The 26,522-nt window shown below is 37.5% G+C and overlaps 1 long non-coding RNA gene across 1 annotated transcript; it reads right to left on the bottom strand.

Moving 5' to 3' along the window:
- Positions 1-12,780: 12,780 nt before the first annotated feature.
- LOC148127672 (uncharacterized) lies at positions 12,781-24,779 on the bottom strand. Its single transcript, XR_015741001.1, has 3 exons — positions 24,532-24,779; positions 18,791-18,867; positions 12,781-13,395 (listed from the first exon to the last, which is right to left on the bottom strand). It is a non-coding gene; the product is annotated as an uncharacterized LOC148127672 (long non-coding RNA).
- Positions 24,780-26,522: the final 1,743 nt, after the last annotated feature.

Here is a 26,522-nt window from a genome sequence, read left to right as displayed (position 1 = left end):
AACCAACAGTTAGAAGCTAAAGTTAGCATCTGAAGAATAGTCCTAGAAAATATGGTGACTCAGAGATTACCTCTGGGTCAATGTTTCCTCTGTTTGCCTTGAACTTCCAAAGGGTAGTAATTTACTCCTAGCTATATATGCAGCAATAATTATACTTTTAGCGTATCAAATCAGCAACTTTCCCTATGTGTGTGCAACACAGTCAAGAAAATTGAGCAGCTCTGATCAAGTAAAATATAATCAAGCAGTACCAAGGTAACACTTTAAGAATGCATGTTTCAAAACAGTATGCTTGGATACCAGCAGACAGAGAAAGAGCCCTCAGCCTCTCTAAAGAGATCTTTGAGGTCTCAGTATGCATGGATGTTGCTTATGCTCAGTGTATATTCTATTGTATATTATGGCTTTTATAAGGGGACACCAATCAAATTGGTCAAGCTAATGTGCAAAGTTTGCTTATTTGTTCTTTATTTGAAATCAGAACTTCTTGTTCCTAGTTTTCATGTGAGCCAAGAACTGTCTATAATAGAGCAGTGCCCTCTAGACACTACTGAAAAGCCAGGATTGAGATTGGGATTCTGAGTGTTTTCTTTGGGATGGTTGATACTAGCATAAGAGGTGTATTAAATCTATTTTATATTGTTTTTGACTGAATACCATTAAATTTTTCTTCTATTCCTTGTTATTCTGAAGATGAGACATGGAGATATTTTACACTGACCAGTCATTTCCACTGGGTCATCTCCTCCTCTGCCATAAAAGTGACTTCTGTTTTGGTATTATGGATTTCTTCTCTTTCAAACGTGTGCTCCATCACGAGATACAAATTCAATCTTCTGAAAATTAAACTGATAGAATTAAATGAGACACTTGGATGACTGAACTACCCACTCAGTGAGATCAATACCCAAATCAATACAGCCAGATAGATCTACAGGACTGATTAAAAGACAATGCACAAAAGCATAACAACAGAACCCCGCAGGTTGTCCTCTTCAGCTGAATTTCCCACTTCAACACAGTTTATTTTAGTAGAAATATGATAGAGTTCTTCAAGTATTTGAAGAGGTCTTACTCAGTAGAAGGTCTTTGATGTCTTTGTTGAATCAGAATGAAAAATAAACAATAGCCTTGAGTTATTGAAAAATTCTAGTTAAAATAAGAAAAAAAATCCTAGCAATAATATACTTTGATGAATTTATTAAGTCATCAAACTTGGGAAAATAATAGACTCCCCTTCACTGGATATCTATCCAGGGTGCTTTAATTTGGATGCTTGCACAAACCAAGAGCTGGGCTTGATGAACTAAATGGCCTTTTCAAATCTAAGATTCTATCAACCCTAAAAATGCTTATACAAATGTGCTTATCATTTCAAGGTCGGATAACTATTGTGCTCCTTTCCACACCCATGAATAGCATGAATAAAGAATCTATTTTTGGTAACCTGCTTCAAATAACATGGCAGTCAAAGAACTTCTTTTGGGAGAGACATTATGCAAGAAAGATGCTAGAAAAAAAGATTAGAGACATGGTGGTGCAGCGGTTAGAATGCATTATTACGGGCTAATTCTAAGGAGTGCCAATGGTTCGATTCTCACTGGCTCCAGGTTGACTCAGCCTTTCATCCTTCTGAGGTTGGTAAAATGAGGACCCAGATTGCTAGGGACAATATGCTGACTCTGTAAACTGCTTAGAGAAGCCTGTAAAGTACTGTGGAGCTGTATATGTCTCAGTACTATTGCTATATGTGAGATAAGGAAGCCACTACATAGAAAAAGTACATTTCATAATATTGGTCTAGGGCATGTATAAAAGTGCAACTGACCAGCAGAAAAATTATGCTGAATAACATTTGCTGCCCTTACTTCAATTAGGTAACAACATTGGTGCTAGTCGGTTTGAGGTTGTAGATGATGATATGTTGTAACACAATGGTGTTATAACACCAATGATGAGGAGCCACGATTAAAGTGTAGTGCTGCAAACAAACTCTCTCTACAGCCAGGAGTTTGACCCTGACAGGACTCAAGTTTGACTCAAACTTCCATCCTTCTGAGGTCGGTAAAATGAGGTAAAATGAGGAGCTAGATTGTTGGGGGCAATATGCTGACATTTGTAAATTGCTGAGAGAATGCTGCAAAGCATTATGGAGTAGTACGTAAGTCTAAGTGCTATTGTTACCTAGACAAGTAATGAGACATCTATAAGCAAACAACCAAATTCAGACAACACCAAGGACTCCTCAGTTCAACCCTGAGCTACGGTCATTCTCTTCTATTTAATGCAATGAAATATCAATTTAATGAAGCAGATGGGTGAAAATTGTTTCTTAAATCATGATGCAGATTCATTTTTCACTTCTTTGATGATGTCGTTACACAACTGAGAAAATATGGATGCAAGTGACATAAATCTCTTCAGATATTTGATTCACTGCATGCAAAGCACATCACTGGAAATGTCACCAGACACCAGGAACATATTATCATATGTGGTGGCTATGCGTAGAAGCAAAAAGATATTGGACAAAAATACATACTTGGTTGGAAAAGATGATACAACAACACATGGTTTTAAGACCTGAAATATTTTTGTTGGGGATCATACCAGAAACTTACAGTAAAGATAAGATGTATTTAATTATCCATGTAGTAATTGCAGCTAGAATTGTATTTGCACAAAATTGGAAAAATGAAAAGATTCCAACAGAAGAGGATGTAATAAGGAAAATACTAGAATGTGCAGAAATGAACAGATTAACAATTGCCATTAAAGAGAAGGAACAAACTGAATATTATCAGATATGGGAATTATTTTATCAATCACTAGAGAAAAAATGTGAAAGCCTGAAATAATTATTAGATCGTTGAAATACAGAATATATGTTAATAGAATTGAATACACAAAGAAATGTTATAGTAATAGAAATAATTTGTATACTAATATTATAAGAATATGATAAGAATAGAGAATTAATATTAAAATAATGAATATGGTTGTAAAATTTAATTGTTATGGCACAAGACATTTGTAACCAGAACATTTGTTACAGTTAAATGCAAAATGAATTGAATGTTGTATGTATTTTAAATAAAATAAAAAAATATTTTAAAAATAAAAGTACATTGCATTGAGGTTTTACCATGTTTCAAATATTTCAAACAGTTAAAGTTAAAGATCCTGCCTGATCATTCAACGTACATGGTTATTTTTAGTACCTTTTCATTATACAATTATTCCTTTATGTTAGGGGTCCCCAATCTTTGCAACTTTAAGATTTGTGGGATTCTGGGAGTTGAAGTCTACAAGTCTTAAAGTTGCCAAGTTTGGAGACCTCTGATCTATGTTGATAAGACTAAAGAGGACATATAGCAGTTTAATGTTCAGTTTTGCATCCACAGACTTAGGAGTCAAAAATGACTTGATGATACATAATCAATCAATCAGTTTTCAAGAAAGCAGATCTCCTTCTGTGCCTCTTGCTTTTTATCCTTAGAGGTCTGCTTGCCCCCTCTATAATCCACCCCCATATTTTTTTTTCTCCAGCATTTAAATTTTTACCAAAGTTTTCAGCCTACTTTTTAAAAAATGTCTTTTTCTGAAACATAGCATCTTTGGCAAGATACACTCAGCTCTAACCTCGTACATTAACATCCCTGAAAACAACAAAGCTCAAAAACCTAAAAAGTGGAAGAAGAGGAATAAAAAGTTCAGCTGTTTGAAGTCCCACTTTTTTCATTTACCCAGCAGCTTATGCAGTGAAATGTCAAATTGCAAGCTGCTTTCACAGTGCAAATATGAGCAAGAGTGAGAGGAAAATTGTTCTTCTGCTGTTCCATTGATAGTAACTCTGGCTTGGATGCCAGTATTCTTCAGAAAAGATCTGGCGATGTGTTTTTCTTGTCAAGCTGCTTCTAGACAAGTCATCAAGACAGTGAAGCCATCTGATTCCTTCATATGAGTTTATCTCAAATAAATGCTCAAAACAGTATATATTGGTGTAAACCAGTGTTTTTTAAACTTGGTGGTTTTAAGAGGTATGGACTCAACTCCTGGAGCACCTTAGCCAGTTTGAGAATTGAAGTTCACACATCTTAAAGCTGACAACTTTGAAAACCACTGGTGTAAACTAACTGAAAACTGGGGCATATCCTTCCAATCAACTATAACAGCGGTCATCAACCGGTGGTCACGGTGGTCTGTGAGAAAAATTGGGTGGTCCACAGAGAAATGTCACCCCCAGAGCACTCCCCAAAGCAATTAATCCAGGCTGCTCAGGAACACAAGGCTGCGCCACCCACATGGCCCATAGGTACCCTCCCCGCCCACTCACTCCTTACCCGACAAACTTGCCTCCTAAGTTGCTATTTTTCTTTTTTCCAACCATAAGCTATTCTGCTGTGCCAGAAGATTTAGATTAGCTAGAAAGCAGGAAATCATTGGATTTCTTGATTTCTAGCTAATCTTTATATCTTTGGCTCTTTAAGCAGAGCCGAACCTTCCTTAGGACTGAAGCAGTGCAGACTCAGCTAGCCGATGGCAGAAACTCTAAGTGAATCTGTGATTCTGTGGGCAACTCAATCTGCCTGCCTGCTTTGCCTGATTTTGGGTAAAAGTTGCTCTTTTTTTATAAAAAAATTCAATATTTATATACATGGTGTGTTGTGAGTTAATTTTGTGAGTTTGCTTCCTAGCAAATTTTATGAGTTTGCTTGCAAGCAAATTTTATGTGACAGACTCAGCTAGCCGATGGCAGAAAGATAGATCTGAATGAATCTGTGATTCTGTGAGCAACTCGAACTGCCTGCCTGCTTGCCTGATTTTAGGTAAAAGTTGCTCTTTTTTAATAAAAAATTCAATATTTACATGCATGGTGTGTTGTGAATTAATTTTGTGAGTTTTCTTGCTAGCAAATTTTATGGATTTGCTTGCAAGCAAATTTTATGTGACAGGCTCAGGTAGCTGATCTCACAGATCTCTGAATGAATCTGTGATTCTGTGAGCAACTCAATCTGCCTGCGTGCTCTGCCTGACTTTGGGTAAAAGTTGCTCTGTTTTATAAAAAAAATTCAATATTTATATAAATATTTATAATATTTACATACAAGCCATGCCCAGCCAGTCACATGACCATCAAGCCACACCCACAAATTAGGCCAAACCCACAGAACTGGTTGTTAAGAAATTTGAATCCCACCCCTCCCTCTGTGTGTTTGTGTGTGTGTGTGTGAGAGAGAGAGAGAGAGGTTAGATCAGATCTCTCTCTCTCTCTCTCTCTCTCTCTCTCTCTTTCTCCCACCAATGTCAGCAAGCCACCATCAGTCAAAATTCATATTAGTGACCCCTGGGATTTAAAATTATGAGTTTGCTGGTTCCTGAGGTCCAAAAGGTTGGCAACCCCTGAACTATAACACAGTTCAATGTAAATTGTGTTTTTTTTTTAAGTTTTCATGTTCTTGTGCCTGAATGACAAATTTTGTATCTGAGTTTAATTCTCTTTAGTTAGCCAGAATACATGGCTGAGACTTTTGACCGTCACTTTCCACCACTGGTGGAATTCAAATTTTTTTACTACCGGTTCTGTGGGCGTGGCTTAGTGGGCATGGTGTGGCTTACTGTGCCTGGCTTGGTGGGTGTGGCAGGGGAAGGATACTGTAAAATCCCCATTCCCTCCCCACTCCTGGGGGAAAGCTAGCGCAAAATCCCATTCCCTCCCTACCCCACTAACCTGCTTTCTAGCTCCGTTCTCCTGTGCAGGGCAGCAAAAGAAGAGCCAGACAATCATCTGGGACTTGGGAGGCAGAGAATAGATGAGGGTGGGGCCAGTCAGAGGTGGTATTTGCCAGTTTCTGAACTACTCAAAATTTCCACTACCGGTTCTCTAGAACTGGTCAGAACCTGCTGAATACCACCTCTGGTTTCCACCTCGGTGAAACCAGAAAACAAATCAGGGCATCATTAGGTCTTCTTGGTTTTGATGCTGCACAGAAACTTTTGCTAGCAAGCCAAGATAAGTTGTGTGGCCAGTCTGCCTGGATATGGCTAAGTGAGATCATTTCACAGCTTTACTTCAAAGGCGCACTTTGATCATAGTCTTGATGAAGCAAAACACCTCTTTGAAGATCTGAACACTCCTGACGTGTTCCTTCCTCCAAGTCATGCCTTTTGCCCTGAATGAAACTGAAATGAATGTGCTAAGGTATAGTCGGTCTGTACAGACGGAATGACTATATTTGGGGGCGGGGGAATCAAGGCAACCTCTGTTTAATGGCTGAGAAATTAGTGTTGTCCTTGTCATCCGAAAATATGGAATGACTTTTTTTCTGAGAACAAAAACAATTAGAAGAATTGGGGAAACAAGGCAGCCTAATTTAAAAGGTTTTTTTTTTTTTTAATAGAATGAGTGCAATGGATTTTAAAGCAATTGTTATCACAGCCAATATGCATACTTACTGCAAATATTAAAAAAATAGAATTAGAATTCTTTTATTGGCCAAGTGTGATTGGACACACAAGGAATTTGTCTTGGTGCAAATGCTCTCAGTATACATAAAAGAAAAGATACATTTGTCAAGAGTCAAGAATCATCAGGTACAACAGTTAATAATAGTCATAGGGTACAATAAGCAATCAAATCATACTAGGAAACAGTCAATATAGATAGTAAGGATACAAGCGATAAAGTTACAGTCATACAGTCACAAGTGGGAAGGGTGGGTGATAAGGAGTGATGAGAAGATTAATAGTAATAGCACTGCAGACCTTGTAAATAGTTGGACAGTGTTGAGGGAATTATTTGTTTAGCAGAGTGATGGCATTCAGGAAAAAACTGTCCTTGTGTCTAGTTGTTCTGGTGTGCAATGCTCTATAGCGTCGTTTTGAAGGAAGGAGTTGAAACAGTTTATGTCTGGGATGTGAGATGTCTGTATACAGGATATGGTGTTAATGGCAACATTCTGTTGCAGCAGACTGAACTGCTAAACCAACCACATTCTTTTGCTTGATATAAATGTTGCAGGACATTCATAATCTTTAAGTAATTTACCCAGACTATGACTCAGTCAAACATAGTAATCATGCAACATCAATCAGAATAGAGTTAGAGGAGACTTTGGAGGTCTCCTAATCCAACTCACCCCCTCACTCAAGCAGGATTCCCTATACCATTTCAGATAGGCTGTCCAGTATTTTCTGAAAAACCTCAACTGATGTACACCTATAACTTCTGTTGCTCCACTGATTGTTCTCACTGTTCGGAAGTTTCTCCTTAATTCCAGGTTGCTTCTCTCCTTGGTTAATTTCCATCCGTTGTCTTGCCTTCTGGTGCTTTGGAAAATAAATTGACCCCCTGTTCTTTGTGGCAGTCCCTCAAATACTGGGATACTACTCCAGTCCTTCTTTTCTCTAGATTGACCATACCCAATTCCTGCAACCATTCTTCATATGTTTTTGTCTCCAGGGCCTTTGTTGCTCTTTGTGGCTTTTCTTTGCACTTTTTCCAAAGTCTCACATCCTTTCTTTATAATGGGGTGACCAACACTGGATGCAGTATTCCAGTATTCTTACTAAGGTTTTATAAAAACAATTGCCCCAGTTCCAAACCAAGCCAGCAAAAGAAGAGGCCGCACTGTGAGCAGAACAGGTCTCTCTACTGGAGTCTCAGCTTGAACAATGCAAGTGAAGGGTTTCTAGAACAGCAATCCTGGCTTCTGCTAGCCAGCTGGCTATACTGACTCCTGTTCCGAGTTGCTCCCTGGCCAGCTCCAGCAAGTACTTTTTGGGCCCGGCTCCAGCAAGTACTTTTCAGGCCGGCTTGCCTTCCTGGCAGGTTAGTGGGTGGGGAGGGAATGGTATTTTGCACTAATCCTCCCCCAGGAGTGGGGAGGGAATGGGGATTTTGCAGTATTCTTCTCCCAAGAGTGGGGTGGGAATGGAGATTTTGCAGTATCCTTCCCCTGCCATGCCCACCAAGCCATGCCCACAGAACCGATAGTAAAAAAAAATGGAATCCCACCCCTGGTGTTGGCTAGTCCTGCCAGCTTAGTGTCATCTGCAAATTTGATAAATTCCCCTTCTATTACCTTATCTAAGTCAATTATAAAGATATTGAAGAGTACTGGGCCTAAGATGGAATCTTGTGGTACCCTAGTACTAGAACTGAGTTGAACCTTAACCTTGGGAGGAAATCAACAGTACCTGAAGAATTCCAGTTTTAATCGACTCAGTCTTAGGGATTGAAAATGAAAGAATGTGTTTGACTGTTCAAATGGAAAGGGGATAGAAGAAGGGCCAATAATAAAGGGCAAAGAGATCAGAGATTATGTACGTGCTAGAGAAACTTAGAGAAGGATGTTGCGTGTGGGTTGCTTTGGGTTACAAGTTTCAAACCAAGGTGAGATATCTTACGTGCTTGGTTTCAAAGGAGAACCAGTGGTTTCTTTAATGGAAGTTTCATTTTAAAGATGGAAACAAATTTTCCCAACTACCAAAAAATTGTATATTCTTAGGTGACCGATAAAGCCTGCGTACATACACATTTCTAACCCTTGGTATTTGTATATAATTGTTGTTCAATACAATTGAAAAATCATTTTCATATCATTACAAATTCATTTCAATCTTTGGGGGAACTCATGACATATATATTTCAGTTTTATCCTATTTTTTTCATTTTTTTTCAAAACCTATTTTCTCTGTGGTTTAAAAATTTCTACATTCTGATTCATGAATAGGAGTTGACCCAGATGTATCACTGTATATAGTCTGCAGTTCTCACCTATTAAATGAACTCATAGAAGTTTCCCTCATTAGAGTGTTAAGGGTTTTTTAAAGACCAGTTATTCAATTGCTACAAATATACTTCCAACAGAATTTCATCATTTTAGCTATCACTAACAAAAGCTTTCCTTTTTTATTTCTTTGAGTTGGGTTGGTCTTGTTTCGATCTAGCAGATTCATATACTTTTCTCTGATGGTAATAAATAGCTGGATATTTTTCTCCCTTAGAACTCTTTAATCAATTGCATTCCTAAAACACTACACAGAGGTTCCCAACTCTGTATTAATCATATTTTTCATTAGTGACAACATGGACCATGAAAATGTAAATTATCCTTTCTATAGTATAGTAATCAACAGCTTTAGCCAAATATTGTGGTGTTCTTTTTGTTTCTTTTCTTTTTTGGGGTGGGGGGAGATAAGTGATTATGGTTGCATGATAAATCGATATTGTCCTTTTTCAAGACTGCAGAACTTGAAACAGGAAAGAGTGGTCATTTTTTTGTTTGAAAAAAAACAATGAAACCTAAGAATTACTGAAAATATAATCACGCTAAAGACTTCTACCAGCCCCGAATAATGTTTTACTCTAAAGAACACATTCTGTCTTCAAAATAGCCTTGAAAAACTACAGGAAACAGCCAAGCTCAGAGAGTTCCAAGGACACCTCATTTCAACCCTGAGCTATTCTCCTCTATCAAGTTATCTTTGCCCAACAAATCAACTTTCCTATTTTTTTATTTTTTTATTTTAAATTTAACCTTCTGGTCCATCTACAACTGACGTTGACCTACATCACCCACACACTTATATATAATGTGAACAAGCTCAAATGGGTTTCTTGGATTTTAAGTGGAGAGGCTTAATTTTAACAAAGAAAAGAAGCTATAGAATGTTGGTCTTTATATAGGTCTATCCCAGAGACCTGTACTTCCTGGTTAGAGACTGATGCCTAGTATTCAGCAGGTTCTGACCAGTTCTGGAGAACCAGTAGCAGAAATGTTGAGTAGTTCAGAGAATCAGCAAATCCCACCTCCGACTGGAGATTTTACAGTCTCCTTCCCCTGCCATGCCCACCAAGCCACGCCCACAGAACCCGTAGTAAAAAAAAATGAATCCCACCACTGGATTGAGGGTGTTGGGAGCAGAACCACCATGGCAGACTGAGAAAGGAAGTGGACCTGTAGATTGTAGATTGGCCACGTGGTAATTTCCATCATATCTTTTAGTTGGCCGAATTTGATTGCTTCCACTAGTAATAAAGGCAGTTTGATGTTTTTGTTAACATTATGTTAGCGTAGCCTTTCCCAGAATGACTCTCTTCAGGTGGTGTGAAAACTGCATATGTAGAATTCCCAGCTAATTGGTAACCCATTGATTCTGTGGCAATTGGTCATTCGATAACTGTGCAGACACTATTTTTTATTGTATAAAAGACCCATAAAAGGTGCAAAAAGAAAAGTAGTCTCATTTCTACTGATTTTTCATAAAGTTCTTTGATGAACTGGAATTATCTGCATCCCCTTGCTTCCACTGACTACTGCGACATCTTTGTTTTATTTGAGAGGATTCACCTAATCATTAGATAGAAGGAGTCTATCATTGTTGGTTAGGTAGCAAAATGTTTGGTGTAGTGATGAAGGCCTAGAAGCCCCCAAAATTGTGAGTTCTAGTCCCACCTTAGCCATGAATGTCAGCTGAGTGACTTTTGGTCAGCCTCTCTCTCTCTCTCTCTCTCTCTCTCTCTCTCTCCCCAACCCACCTCACAAGGTTGCTGTTGTGGGGGAGGAAGAGAAGGAGCAAAGTGTGTTATGAATGTTCATGAGCTGACTTACTTGAATTACCTACAAAATAATAAAAACAGGATTTAAAAAAATCAGAGAAATAAAATAAAATGTGTTTGGTGAGATGTGGCTACACAGGAATGAAACTGGAATTTCATCTGGCAACGATAAAGCAAGTTGAAAAGGAACAGTGTTATTTTTATTGATTTTTAATAGGAAAACATCCAAAGAGAGGAACAGACTCTCTTTTAGTTCAGCTTAGAACCTCTGAATTAAAAGTAAAAATTGTGCATTGTTTCATGTCCCCAGCATCTGAAAAGAAGACTCAGAATTCTAAGAACTGCACACTGCATCATGGGGAAGCTTCAGAGGTGGTATTCAGCAGGTTCTGACCAGTTCTGGAGAACGGGTAGCGGAAATTTTGAGCAGTTTGGAGAACTGGCAAATACCACCTCTGATTGGCTCTGCCCCCATCTACTCTCTGCCTCCCGAGTCCCAGATGATTGGCTGGATCTTCTTATGTTGCCCTGCACAGGAGAACAGAGCTGGAAAGCAGGTTAGTGGGGTGGAGAGGGAATGGGATTTTGCAGCATCCTTCCCCCAGGAGTGGGGTGGGAATGAAGATTTTATAGTATCCTTCCCTGCCATGCCCAAGCTATGCCATGCCATGCCCGCCAAGCCACACCACACCCACCAAGCCATGCCCACAGAACTGGTAGTAAAAAAAATTGAATCCCACCAGCTTGGTTTTTTCTCTCTCTCTCCCTTGATCCTCTTTCCTCTCTCCTCTCATTTCTTATCATCCATTTTTCCTGTCTCTTTGGCTACTCTGATGCTTCTGGATGAAATTTCTAAGATTGCCATTAAATATTTCTAAGATTGCCATTAAAAAGAAACTGATTGAAAGCCTCAAGGTTTCCTTCATTTATTAACTGTTTACATGATATTATGTATATTCTATTCTTTGCTTAAAAGACTCCTCAGTCCTGGATCTGCTTCACATCTGCATACAAATAAAATAATTATTCTGGGTATAATAATTGGTTATAGATGATGCAGAAGGCACAACTGGATAAACAACAAATCATCCTTGAAAAAAGGGAAAGTGGAAATTGTGCATGTGTGTGTATAATGGTACCTCTTTATTAAGCAATCTACTTCATTAATTTTTAAAACTTCCTAAAACATCTTTCCTAAACATTTGATTCATCCAAGGAACTACTTTCCTTACAGGGGAAACAAAAGGCAGATGATGATGATGATGATAATAATAATAATAATAATAATAATAATAATAATAATAATAATAATAATAATAATAATAAACAGCTGACAGCTGGTGTAACAAAGCACTGCATGTACAGTTCCTTGAAAAGATCCAAGGAAAAGTAGATAAGGAAAAGGCTGGCCAACGGAACACTGAAGAAAGAAGCAGAAGGCCTGATTCTTGCAGCCCAAGAACAAGCCATCAGAACTAATGTAATCAAAGCCAGAATAGAAAAATCTGCTGATAACCCCAAATGCAGACTCTGCAAAGAAGCGGATGAAACCATTGATCACATACTGAGCTGTTGCAAGACAATAGCTCAGACTGACTACAAACGTCACACACACTCAGATGGTCCACTGGAACTTGTGTCACAACTACCATCTGCCTGTAGCAAAGAACTGGTGGGATCATAAGCTTGAAAAAGTTATTGAAAATGAGCATGCAAAACTACTGTGGGACTTCCAAATACAGACTAACAAAGTTCTGGAATACAATACCCCGGATATCATGATTATGGAGAAGAAAAAAGTGTGGATCATCAACATTGCCATACCTGGTGAATCGTCGAGAAACAACTTGAAAAAGTCACCAGATATCAGGACTTGAAAATCGAACTGCAGAGACTCTGGCATAAACCTGTGCAGGTGGTTCCAGTGGTACTCGGCACAATGGCTGCCATGCCTAAAGAACTCAGCAAGCACTTAAAAACAGTTGGTGCTGACAGGATCACTATTGGTCAGCTGCAGAAGGCCACTTTACTGGGATCTGCTCACATAATCTGCCGATACATCACGCAGTCCTAAACTCTTGGGAAGTGTTTGACTAGTGATTTGTGATATGAAACCCAGCATAGTTATCTTGTTTGCTATGTATGCTGTAATAATAATAATAATAATAATAATAATAATAATAATAATAATGAGGCTCCATTAATTCATCTTTTTAATGACTCAAAAATATTTTTAATGTAACTAATTACATAAGTAGTGCAGCCTTGTTTTGATTTTTTTTTCATTTCTAAAGCAAAAAATGCCTGAAGATTGATTCAGGTCTGGGCAAATATCTGCCTCAATCTCATCAGGAAATTAAACTTCAAATTAATTTTGACTGTGTAGTGTCCTGAGTATTCCTGGTGCATTTATTCTACTTTGTAAACAGTCAACTTCTTTGTTTTCCAAAAAGGCATGTTAATTTATTAATTTAATTTTTTGATTGTGTAATGCTAGTGTACATTGGAATTATTTAAGTAAATTGATAGTGTAGATAATTGTAAAGTGACATTTACTATGAATGAACAAGTCTGTATATTTCTCTGGGTAAGAACCAAAAAAAAGAAGTAAAAAAATGTGATGGGAATTAATTCTTTCTCAGCAGTGGTTTGCCATGATAAAGTTACAGGATATTTGTAACAGTGGGAAACATAACCTTTAGGTGACATTTTATTTTAGGTAATAGTTGTTGATGTTGTCTCTGTGACCTACTTACCAAAGCTTTGTAGAGCAATAGGAAGCCAAGAATCCATGCGAAGGCACAAGGTATGTCCATGGCCCATCCTGTATTCTACAAATAGAGCCAGATTCCTGGTTGGTTATTTTAGTCACAGACGATGAACTACTTCCTTCAGATGAAAAGGCTCCACAGCCGGTACCCGGACACAAACAGGATCTTGGCATATGGAGATTAATCAAACAATTTAGGCAGCTCGGAACTCATGTAGACATAAACCCAACCATGTATAAGCGCCAAGAGACAAACAGCACAAACTGAATTTAAGACTGAGTTAAAAACAGGGGAGAAAAATTGCTTTTGCTTTTTGCCGGCATCTTCTACGCTTCTATTTTTATTTTACTATTATCAGGTAGAAGGGGATCCATCTTAATTCTGACCTTCAAATTTATGTGATTTATGTTATACATGAAAACAATAACAATATATTTACAATAGCTCAAGGTGAAGTACAGACAATAAAAACAATTATTGAAAAAATATATGGAATGTTGTACAGTCATGACCCCACTGAACTCATTGCTCATTAACCAAGTAAGCTCAATATTAAATCCTAGTCAATCCATGGACGGGTTTCCAAATCACTAAATACATTATACTTCTTAAACTCTATGAAAAGTCAATAGCATTTTTACTGTTAATGGGGAGTGTTGCTAACTTTGGAACGCTATCATGAAGATTTCACCTCTTAATTTCTAAAGTATCTGCAGCATACATCTTTATCTAGTCTAGTAGGACCAGCAAGTTCTACTAGACGGATGATCCTCAATATAATCACAACTTTTTAGAAATAATATTTGTAGTTTATTAGTAACTTTAATGTGATTTTATATATTTATTCATATAGTTATGATTTCATTTTACTGTTGTAAGCTGCCCAGAGTCACCTTGTGGCAAGATGAGTGGCAACCAAATTTAATAAATAATAATAATAATCAGAAGTAGCAAGAGAACAACCACAGTTTCAAAGTTGATCTTCTATGAACAAAGGGTTCCTGCTATTTTAAGAAAGGATGAATAACCCAATAAAATCTTCTTCAATGTTACATGTCTGCTGATCATCCCTCACACTATTTTCTTCTCAGGACTTCCCAACTTTCTGAAAAAATTCCTAGGAAAAGAAATAACTTTCTTGGAAGAGTGTAGGAAGAAAGGATACTTTTCCCCCTTACATTAAAATAGAAGTGATACAAAGTCAGTTTGAGGAATACTTGCATGCTGAAGTTCTGGATATACTTTTTCTGTTTCTGGATAACTGCATTTTGCAGCAGTTCAATATTTGGAGTTCAGTCCAATGATTCCACCCTCCTTGCTGTGCAAACCACTTAGAAGTTCCCACTAAACTTAATCCAAAAGAAGTCAGTACAGGGTCTCACTTGGGAGAACAATTTTCTGATAAGTCAGGAATAAATGTAGGTTGGATGAAAAAAAACTGGAGTGGGGCTACTATTACTATTAATAGAAAAGTAATTTGTTTAGTATCATTTCTCACAATCAAGAGAGGAACATAATATTCTCTGAAAAAAGGCAGTGTTCCTTCAGAAGAGAAGTCTATCATTCTCTGCTTGAATATGACTAGACTTGCAAAACTATTGCTCTATTTAACACAATACTTGCAAACAAAATACTAGTTGGGTCACCATGCTACACAACATCCTTCATTTTTACAACCAATCTATTTTGTCTCATCTGTCAGGAGCTGCCAACACTAAAAAAATGTTTTGAAATTTCCTTAGGCATAACTGATTCACCTCCTGAGTTAAACAAGCCTGGTCTAGCAACTTCTGCACTCACTGTTTGTGCCCTGAAAATATCTGACAAAGAAGCCCTACACACATGTACAACTGCTCCAACTTTGCTGATTTACAGATGCAGAACTTGGCTGAAAGAAGACAAATAAAACTCATAATCCTCTTGCAAAAGGAAATAGTATGATGGGGTAAAGAATTCAGCAGGTGTGGCACATGTTTTTTTGTGACCTGACAGGGCTGCAATTTATCTATCTGTCTGTCTGTCTGTCTGTCTGTCTATCTATCTATCTATCTATCTATCTATCTATCTATCTATCTATCTATTTGATTTGTCAATCACTTACAAGATAACAGGTATAAATATAAACATGAGTAAGAATACAGGAAATAGGTACAAATAAATGGGGACAAAAGGACAGGGAAGGTAGGCACGATTTTGCACTTATGCACACCCCTTACAGACCTGTTAGGAATGGGGTGAGGTCAATAGTGGATTGTTTGAGGTTAAAGGAGTGGGGATTAGAGAATATAACAACAGAGTCCAGTAGTGCATTCCAGGCCTTGACCACTCTGTTGCTAAAGTCGTACTTACTGCAATCAAGTTTGGAGCGGTTTACATTGGGTTTGTATCCGTTGTGTGCTCTTGTATTGTTGGAGTAAGAAAAAGGAGGACGAACTCAATTCTGGCCTTGAAAAGCTCCTATGGTGTCAAGAAGGCTAATGAATTGACCTGGCTACTAGTCAGGTGTTTTGTGGTGAGATATTGGAGAAGCAGTCCCATTAGTCTCAAGCAAATCAACCCAGCAAATTTAAATAATAATAATAATAATAATAATAATAATAATAATAATAATAACAACAATAACAATAACAATAATAATAATAATAATAATAATAATAATAATAATAGGTCCAGCCTGGTATGTAGATGTTGGAAGACTAGAGTCCTGAGAGAGAACCACTTCACCAGTTGCTGGAGAACATGCTGCTTCTCTGACTCAAAATATTTTTATTTAATTATTTAATTATATTTGTCAATTGCTTACAAGATAATAGGTATAAGTAAAAACATAGTTATGGATACATGGATACATATAAGAAAAATAAAAAATATATAAAAGAAACAATAGGACAGGGATGGTAGGCACATTGGTGCACTTATGCACCCCCACTACAGAATAATAGGCAGTCTAAGGTTAAAGTTTTTGGAGTTTGGGGAAAAAAACCACAGAGTCAGGTAGAGTATTCCAGACAGTGACCACTCTGTTGCTGAAGTCATATTTCCTGCAATCAAGTTTGGTGCGGTTTACCTTGAGTTTGTATCTATTGTGCGCTCTAGTGTTCTTATGGTTGAAGCTGAAGTATTCATTGACAGGTAGGACATTACAATGTATGATTTTATATACTATACTTAGATCAGACCGAAGGCGGCTTAGTTCTAGGTTTTCTAGGTCTAGAATTTCAACTCTGGTGGCATAAGGTATTCTGCAATGAGTAGAGGAGTGGAGAACTCTTCTTGTGAAATATTTCTGGACTTTCTCAACTGTATTAATATCAGATACGTAATGTGGGTTCCAGATTGATGAACTGTATTTGAGTATTGGTCTAGCAAATGTTTTGTATGCTCTAGTTATAAATAAATAGTTATAAATAGTATAAACAAATAAATAGTTATAAATAGTAGAAGAGAGTACAAAAGGTGACAAAAGAAAGGTGAAGCCATAGAGAAAGTGAAGTTACATGAGTATGCGGAGCAAATGGTGCTCAGGGAGAGAGAAGAAAGATCTGGATGGCTTCCCTGGAAAAAAAGGAAATGGAGACCCAGATAAAGGATATCATCATGCAAAACCAAAAGTGGAAGGAGGGGCCCAGCTGGCTCAGATGACATCTTCACATAGGACCCAATAGAGACTTGTTATCAGGAGTGGGATTCACCAGTATAACAACCGGTTCAGTGATCACACCCTTTGCGCGTGCATGAGCTCCACATTTTTAAAAGCTCTAATACTTACCTTCTACTGCAGTCCCTGTGAATAAAATAGCTGAGGCACAGCAAACCACTCTGCCAAGTGAATCAGCTGTGCTCTAAAAAAAATGAAATAAAGCACAGGAAAGAGGTTCGAAGCGAGCTGATTTTCACAGCAAGGGGTTCGCCTGAACCACTCCAAACCAGTAGAATCCCACCCCTGCTTGTTAGTCATTGGTGAAGCTCTGGTCTCTAGATAAGGAAGGGAAGAAAACCCTGAAAGAGGTTCTTCCTCCAAAAGAGAAACTGTAGGTGTTTCAGCAGATCCAGGAAAAGGTTAAATCCATTCCTTTCTTTTCATTCTCTCTTGATAACTTAGAAAAGGGGGAGGAAGCAAGAGGACAATAGCCACTGGGAAGAATATTTTTTTAAATTTAATTTAATTTATTTGTCAAATGCTTACAATATAATAGAAATAAGAATAAACATAAGTATAAATACATGAAATAGATACTAGTAATTGGACGGTAGGCACGGTTGTGCATATGCACGCCCCTTACAGACCTCTTAGGAATGGGGTGAGGTCAATAGAGGTTAGTTTGAGGGTAAAGGAATGGGGGTTTGAGCAGGTGACAACAGAATCAGGTGGTGAGTTCCAGACATTGACCATTCTGTTGCTGAAATTGTACTTCTGGCAATCAAGTTTGGAGTGGTTTACATTAAGTTTATATCTGTTGTGTACTCTTGTATTGTTGTGGTTAAAGCTGAAATGTTCATTAACTGATAAGACATTGTAACATATGATTTTATATACTATGCTTAAATCCAATCTTTCCTGGCATATTTCAAGGTTGTCTAAGCCTGGAATCTCAAGTCTGATGGTGTAGGGTATTCTGTTGTGAACAGAAGAGTGTAGTACTCTTCTTGTAAAATACTTCTGGACTTGCTCAATTGTGTTAATGTCTGATATACAGTGCAGATTCCAGACAGCGGAGCTGTATTCAAGAATTTGTCTAGCAAAGGTTTTGTATGCCCTAGTTTGCAAATTGGTATTACCAGAGGAGAAGATGTGGGAGGAAATCTGACACTAGGTGAATAACAGGATTATGTTGTATATACCTGTTGTAAATATCTGTTGTGAGTAGTAAAAAGTATAAAAATCCACGCTGGGTTGTCACCTTTGCAAAGCACAATACACCTCCAATTCAAAAACAGCCCTCTCACATTGTGATAGCAGGAACAACTCTTGCCCGCTGATGATCTCTTCTGTTACTGAACCTCACATCAGCATTCTTTGCCATTATGCTGTCTGGAAATGATATGAAATAAATTCTAATATGCCAGGTTGGAGAAAGCTGTAGGGTGTAGTGAATCTCTCGAGATCACTTTCCAGAATCTTTGCTTCCTGGGGTTACCCAAAGTCAGCCCTGCTTCAGCCCTGATGTTCTTCAATCTTTGTAACGTATAGATATTCACTTGTTCCCATCAGCTATGTGATCTCTTTGAACATATGCAGATAATGGTGGTCATGTAGTTTTGCTGCAACAAGTTTTGGATGAATGTATTGACTGGGATAATGATATATGATAGCTTCTAATCTTATCTAAACCAGTTATTTCATGCCTACATTTAATATATGGAATTATATAATTCCACTTTTAGGTATTTATTTTAATAAAGAGGCATCTAACCAAGTTACCTCCCAGCTAAAACTTCATGAGTCATTACTTACCTTTTTTGTTTTGTTTTGTTTTCTCAATCAGTCAAGGGTGATGATATTTCTACATTTTTTTCTATCTTGTTGCAGACCTAAATCAAAGCGAAGGAAGAATTGTAAACCTTAATTCAGTGGATGTATTACAGCCTGTCTATTGAAAAATGCAACTCAGTAATGTGTCTTGATTCTACCCCAAAGATTCCTGAAGTATTTTTAAAAGTGATCTATTAATGGCATCATTAATAGCAATAGCACTGATATATCACCCCATAGTATTTATAGCCCTCTCTAAGTGGTTTACAGTGTCAGTATATTTCCCCCAACAATCTGGGACCTCATTTTACCAACTTTGGAAGCATGGGCCAACCTTGAGCTGGTTAGCATCAAATTCCTGGCAATGGGCAGAGTTAGCCTGCAGTACTGCATTCTTAACCACTGCATCTCTACAGCTCCTAAGCTGCAAAAAAAATTGGTAGGGTCTCTACAAAATATTTTTTACTGGGCAAAAGTAGACATCTGCTTTTTGATTCTTGGGAGAGCTTCATATTTTAAGAAGCTCTTCATTATCTCAGTCTGAACCACTTGGAAATATTAACAGTTTTCAAACACATACATTATTTTACTGGTTATGAGAGCAATTGCAACTTGAAAAAACAATCTTTGAAGAGTCAGGTATCAAGTTGCTGCAAACTGGTAGTGTGGAAGGTGGCGGTAATCATATCTTTTATGCCTTTCAATGGTTACTGGGGAGGTTATAATCATAACGGTAATTTTACTGTTTTTCAGTAAGGAATCTGTTTCTAAAAGAACCAAATATATTCATTAGCCACAAGATTTCACAGTCAACTTCTACTGATCAGCATTTGGCTAAGGTCACCAGTACTGTCCTGTATATAGAATTTAGGCAACTATGAGAAGCAAATGATTGGTAGATAGAATCCCAGGATCACTAAGAAGTATTAGCATTAGCAATAGCACTTAGACTTATATACTGCTACATATATACGTATATAAGCAGTTTACAGAGTCAGCATATTGCCCCCGACAATTTTGGGTCCTCATTTTACCCATCTCAGAAGGATGGAAGGCTGAGTCAACTTTGAGCCTAATGGGATTCGATCTGCCAAATTGCAGGCAGCCAACAGTCAGCAGAAGTAGCCTGCAGTACTGCACTCTACCACCAAGGCTCAAGTATTGTAATTGTATCCACTATTTCTTCAACATATTCCTTAAAGAAATGGTGGCTACAATATCTTGTCATAGCAATATCCTCCATGAATTAGTCTAATTGCTTTTTACTACCGTAAATTTAGTATAGGTAAGTGTCTGATGCTGTTTCTTGGAGTAGTGCATTCTATAAACGAACACTGTGATGTTTACTTTTTTAATCTACTGCTAATTACTTTCAATGAATCATATCCAAATCTTCTTTTAGATTCAGTGGAACTCATCTAGATTAGCCTAAATTCTCATAATCTCAGTTAGCCTATTTTAGATATGGTAAAACCTACAGCCAATCGAGTATATAACTGTAAATTTTAATCTTTAAGAAAGCTAGGAGAGGGAGAAATACTTTGTATTCTCTTCGTCATCTAAACCTGACTGTGAAAAGAAGCAGGTTTACTTTAATGTTTATGCCAGTAATAATCCTCCGTTTTTCCTCCTTTCCCTATTTCATTCATACAGCTTGCATGAAACAAATGCTTGCTAAAACATGATGTAAAAATCTAAGACTTTTGGCAAAAAAATAGAAATGCTAATAGAAATACAAAAATATACTTAATTAAAAGCCATGAGCAATGCATATGTTTTCACAAACCTTGTAATTAAGTAATAATCAACAAAATTGTTTAAATATCTTGCTTTAACCACCCTGACAATTTCCATATGAGTTGAGCATAGGAGCTATCATTCACAATCCAAATCTGTAATGTGACAGGAGCAGTCATCCAGAAACAGGGCTAGCCACAGGAATAAAAAAAAAATCAAGAATTCAGGAGCAGCTACATGGCACACATTAAAAAATGGTAGTGTTTCAGTCAAGTGATTGAAGACACCATCTTGACTTTTGGGACAATCCTACTGAAGAGGCCCATGCCAACAAACCTGTAAAGTACACAGATCAATAAAACTGTCATACAATAACACCTTAATAATATTTATTTATGCTGTATAGGAAGAATTGCAACAGATTTCTGTTTCTGCAAATATTTCTGCTTCAGTATTTTAAAATTCGCTTTTTGGGACAAAGTAAAAAGTGGTTACGCAGAATTGTTGCCTCTACATCGTGGTCTGCCAATCAACTACGTTAAGCTCCAATCAACTTATTCTAAAAACAAGATTCAACTTTTTCAAGCACTACTTTTCAAAAAAGCAGTTCTATCCTATATTAACTCTGAATTGGAAAGGACCTATGGTTGAAGGTTCTGAATCCTTTCATTTTCTTTACATAATGATCCCCAGCAAGGAAAAAAAAAACTTCCAACCAAGAAGGGAATGGTTAGAGCTAAATTTTTCCACTATGGATAGAAACACAGCTGGGAAGGGTGAGATGAGAAAGAAAACTAGCTAGAGAAAATGAAGCAGTGCCAACCTTGACAACTTTAAGACTTGTACACTTTGTGACTGGCTGAAGAATTTTGGAAATTGAAGTCCACAAGTCTTAAAGTTGCCAAGGGTGGGCTACAGTGGTGGTATTTAGCCAGTTCTCACCAGTTCGGGTGAACCGGTAGCAAGGATTTGGCATGGGTCGCCAAACTGGTAGTAAGTTCTGGCTGGTCACGCACCTGACCCGTTCACCTGCTCACTTGCCCTGCCCACCCGATGCTTGCTCACCCTGCCCGCTTGACACTTGCCCCTTAAGATATTTCTTTTTTTCTCTCCTCCCGACAATCAGCTGTTCATACGATGAGCTGTACCGGATTCCATCTTGCTGAGACCCAAGAAGGCAAAAAATGAAGGGAGGGGCACAGCCCCCCTCCATTTTTTGCCTTCTTGAGCCTCAGGGGAGCCTTCTGAGAGCAAACCCCCACCCATCATAATTAATTATTACCACAGGCTAGCACCAGAATCTTCACCCTTTTTAGTAGTTTTTTGCTATCTCTTCCTCTATTTCCTCTTTGGCCCAACAAACACAACTTCATTTATCACACTCCTTTTATTATAAAGGTCTATGTCCTTTCATTTTAATACATATTTTTCTCTTTCTATATTTAAACAAAGTTTATCACCAAAGGTGCCAGTTGGCGGACTATTTAGAAAGTTGGCTGTCACATAACATATTATTTAATGTTTGAGGTAAACCAGGTCAGGAAACAGATACTATAAGAACAACTAGAACTCTGTTTGTTATTATAACTTATATAACTTATAAAAGTGAAAGTGAAGATTCTTTTAACAGACTCTTGAAAGCCTGACAGTTTCCCCCTCTCTCCTTCTTATAAAAAAGAGAGTCAAAACGGGACAATGTTCACTTCCTTCCTCATCCCTTTCAATCTTTTTGGCTAAATTGATGTTTTTGTAATAACTGCAATACCTACTTAAAGGCCATCTTTGTATTTCTCTACATTTCATTTCCCCTTTTTCTTTTTGTTAGTTGACTTAAAGGTGAATGGTTTCATTAACTAACATCATATTATTATATGTGTAACATTAGTTTTTATTAGTATATAAAAGTGGCATATGCATACAATAAATGTGCAAAAAAACCAGTCCCAGCAGATAAAGCAAAATTTTCATTAATTCAAAATAACCTAGGAAAGAATTTTTTAAAATCACACAATGTCAGAGGGCAGAGAGGTAATCATTTACTCTTTGGGGGTTAAATCTTCCAAAATATCAGTGTGGTTTCTGAGATTGTCTTAAGTGTTCCTCCAAGTGTCTTGGCTTCCATCTTGGACACATCTGATGTAAAAACAAATTAAAAACTAATTAACTAATTAATATCTTTGTTTGAAGGTACACAGCTAAGACTCTTAAAATAACAACTTCTTAAGAAGGGAGTAGACCACTGCTTCTATAAGAGCCAAAAAAACCTCCATCCCAACTCTCAAGAAACATGTGCCACCACACGGATCTAAACACATGACTTCTCCCTGGTGCATTGATCTACCAGGAAGTGTGTGGATTTAAAATACAAGTAGCCCCACCAATAGCCCTAAGGTTCCATCATCTTATTCAGGACATACAGGTTCAAAGACATCAAAGATAACTTAGATCACATCTTTATCTGCCAAATGCTAAGCCTAAACCTCACAGTAGTACAGCAAAGCTTCTCTGACCCTTCATTACCCTGGAAGAACATAGGTGCCTTGAAGAATTCTACTGGCCAGCAATCAGCAGATACAAAAAGAACAGAGAAATAATTATTTGACTTCCAGTCTCTTTAAATATATATATTCTCTTGATGTTATATACGCATGAAATTAATTTAATGTCCTATATTCCCTGTATTTCTATATTTACACATTTAGTTCCTCAGGGCTATTGAAGATGGTCAGGATTTTAAAATCAATTGTCTGGCTAAAGAAGAAGAATATTCTGCAGAATTAGAAGACTGACCAGAGAAGACATCTGGACTTTTGTTATACAAATGCAAACTAAGAAGAAGGTGCCATTCAGCAATGCAAAATCTGATGGTAATCGAAGGATATGCATTATCTATTTTGCATATTGCAATTTTTTTCCTAAACCATTCTGACTGCCAAAAATCCACCCAACATTTCTATTGAGAAGGAGTTACATTTCTTTGCAGAATCTTCATGGCAAAGTTTTCAGTGTCAATTTTAGACAAAGTACAAATGTAACCCCAACAACCCCTGAACATTTCTTTTATGAAAATAAAAAAGGCTCACAGATATTATTCTGGCTGGTATAGTTCTAAACTTTTATATTTATTGGAAAATTATTTAGAGGGTCATTGCTACTGAAAAGATAGGAGCAGATTTCTTTTTTAAGAAAATCAGAATGAAGTTATAGATATAAAAAATATTAGGTGTTCAAACTTTTATGATTTGAGCAATGACAGAAGCTGCTGCTACCGCTTGAAATCAGTAATAAAGCAGAATAGATCAAAAAGCTCAACAACTAGAGTAATATAGCTCCTGTTATGTATATGGAGATTCTCAGTCATCCAGCTCATGGTTGTCCCAAAGATGCTTTTTTAAGAGGACTTTCTGGTTTTTCTTTGAAGAAGAATATTCTGCAGAATTAGAAGACTGACCAGAGATGACATCTGGACTTCTGCTGTACAAATGCAAACTAAGAAGGTGCCATTCCGCAAGGCAAAATCTGATGCTTCTCATCCAGGAAGTATAGTTCTATTACAAATTCCATATTAGAAAATCAGAAAACAGATATTCATGTTTCATTTTCATTTCTTTCAGTTTCTTTCACGATAAAGGTTATGAGGCATGATCTTGTGATAACATTAAAGAACAAGGGCTCAGACAGATCATCTACCGTCAAATTTTCCTTTCTAGAAAATTTGGGTCTTTGCTTCTTAACCGGTGGGATGATACAGCAACCCAATGTGCCTGTCTTTTGTATCAAAATGTTACTATTCTCTAAGCCTGGTTTGCTAAGACATCCAGAGTCACTTATGAAAAGTTTTGCAATAGTGTATTGTTCTTATGGGTCCATTGAGTCAACCCTGACTTCTGGTGACCATAAGAACCATGGAACTTTGGAGGCAATTTTCAAAAGTGGCTAACAAGTAACTTTTTCTTAGGACTGACAGGAAAACCAGGAAAACTCACCTAGTTAGCTTGCATGCCTCAGACAGGGCTAGAATTCATGGTCTCCCAGCTTCTAATCCAGTTCCTTTAACCACTACACCAAACTGTCTCTCTAATGTTATATGAAAAGAACTAATTCTTTGCCCTTTGTCCTGTGACTACCTTTTTCAGCAATACCACTAGCACCAGTAGCACAAAGAATAGTGGGGATCTGACTGATTTAAAGGTGGCAGCCCAGAACATTCTTCCTCCTCATGAAACCTGATTAAAATCTGTGGCCTTTTACATTCTGAGCTTTTTTCTGAATGACTGCTTTAGCAGCATGAGGTGAAATTATAGTGAAAATGTGGGTACAACTGCCTGGTGTTATTGATTCCAGTCAACAAACCGGGCAGTGTAATCTGTCTGCTTTTGTTCCCTTCACTTGGGGGTGTGTTCTCATTAGCCCCCCATGAACAGTCAACCTGTCAGCAGGTCTGCACTCCAACTGCCCGACCTCTGGCTTCAGCTCATTCTTCCACAAATTAATTTCCCAAATTGACAAATTAAAGTGCACAGTATGTCCAAGGTCAGCAAATCACACTGGGTTCTGGTAAATGTCAAGCAGCACTGGGCAGGAGAAGGAAAGGAAGAATGAAAGCAGGAGACCTGAAGAAAAGTTTTATAGTCGATCGATTTGTCCCTTTGACATAAATGCAAAGGAAATGCATGAACCTTGTTATCAAGGCATTTTAAAGTATGATTGCATAACACATATCCTATCAAAAGGACCAACTCTTGGTTTGCTTTTGGCTTCATTATTTTATTCTTAATTCACATGCTATGTTTTAATGCAGGTACGTCTTCCATAAGCCACATTTGTAAGCCATTTTGAATGCTTCATAGAAAAGTGTCCCACAAACATAACATTCTAAGTGTTAATTCTTCCCAGGGAATCCAAGGAATTGTTATCTTGTAAATCAGAGTGAAAGGGGGAGCAGAGATCTCAGAAGAGTCTGCACTTCAACAAACTGGGATTCTTTAAAGGATGCAATCACTATCCTGAAGTTTGTAGCCTTTTTATCAATCTATTTACAATTTGTTGCCTGACTATCACAGGTCTATTAAAAAAAATACTTATACTGAAAAAATAAAAAGTAAAAAAGAAAGAAAAGATCCAAACAATCTGATCAGTCCTGGTTCATTGATAATACCACAGAAGGAAAACATTCCTGCTGTTGCTGCTCCTCCATGTTAATCCCTAAAAAACAGCATATAAAAATTAAAAAATTTAAAAAAAGAAGCAAGGGTGATTAACCCTATTAAAAATTAGCTTAAAAGGCCTAAAATAATTAAAATATTGAAATATTAAAACTATATAGATTAAGAATTTAAAAAACTGAACTAAACTCTTGTTTTACATGATGGCTGCTATAAATCTATTTACAAGTAGTCAGGGTGGGTTTCTACTGGTTCTGTCCACCTCTGTAGAACTGGTAGCTCTGAAGAGCAACAGACATAGAACCGGTTCTATGTCTGCTGATGTTTTTGCCCACTCACCCACCCAGGTTCTTATCTGATCTTTATTTCCTGATTTTTCAACTTCAACTTCTGTGCCGAACGAGGCACAGCTGCAGTTAAAAAAGCAGGAAAAAAGTGCTTTTTCAAAGGCTGTTTCTCTGCACGCAGCGTGCTGATGACGACTTACAGGCCCACGCGGGCAGCGGGCAGGGAAGCACATCGTAAATCACCAAATCTCATAAATCCCGAACCGGTAGTTAACCCTGTTGGATCCCACCCCTGCAGGTAGTCCTTGACTTATGGACACAACTGAGCCCAACATTTGTGTTGCTAAGTGAGATATTTGTTAATTGAGTTTTGCCCCATTTTATGACCTTTCTTGCCACACTTGTTAAAAGAATCACTGCAGTTGTTAAGTTAGTAACACGATCATAGAGTGAATTTCTTACTAGCTTTGCTTGTCAAAAGGTTGCAAAAGGTGATCACATGACCCCAGGTCACTTCCATTGTTA

Source organism: Pseudonaja textilis, chromosome 1, assembly GCF_049901715.1.
Source record: "Pseudonaja textilis isolate UNSWEBS1 chromosome 1, rPseTex1.2, whole genome shotgun sequence".
Taxonomy (NCBI): domain Eukaryota; kingdom Metazoa; phylum Chordata; class Lepidosauria; order Squamata; family Elapidae; genus Pseudonaja; species Pseudonaja textilis.
This window is presented reverse-complemented; position numbering and strand designations above follow the sequence as displayed.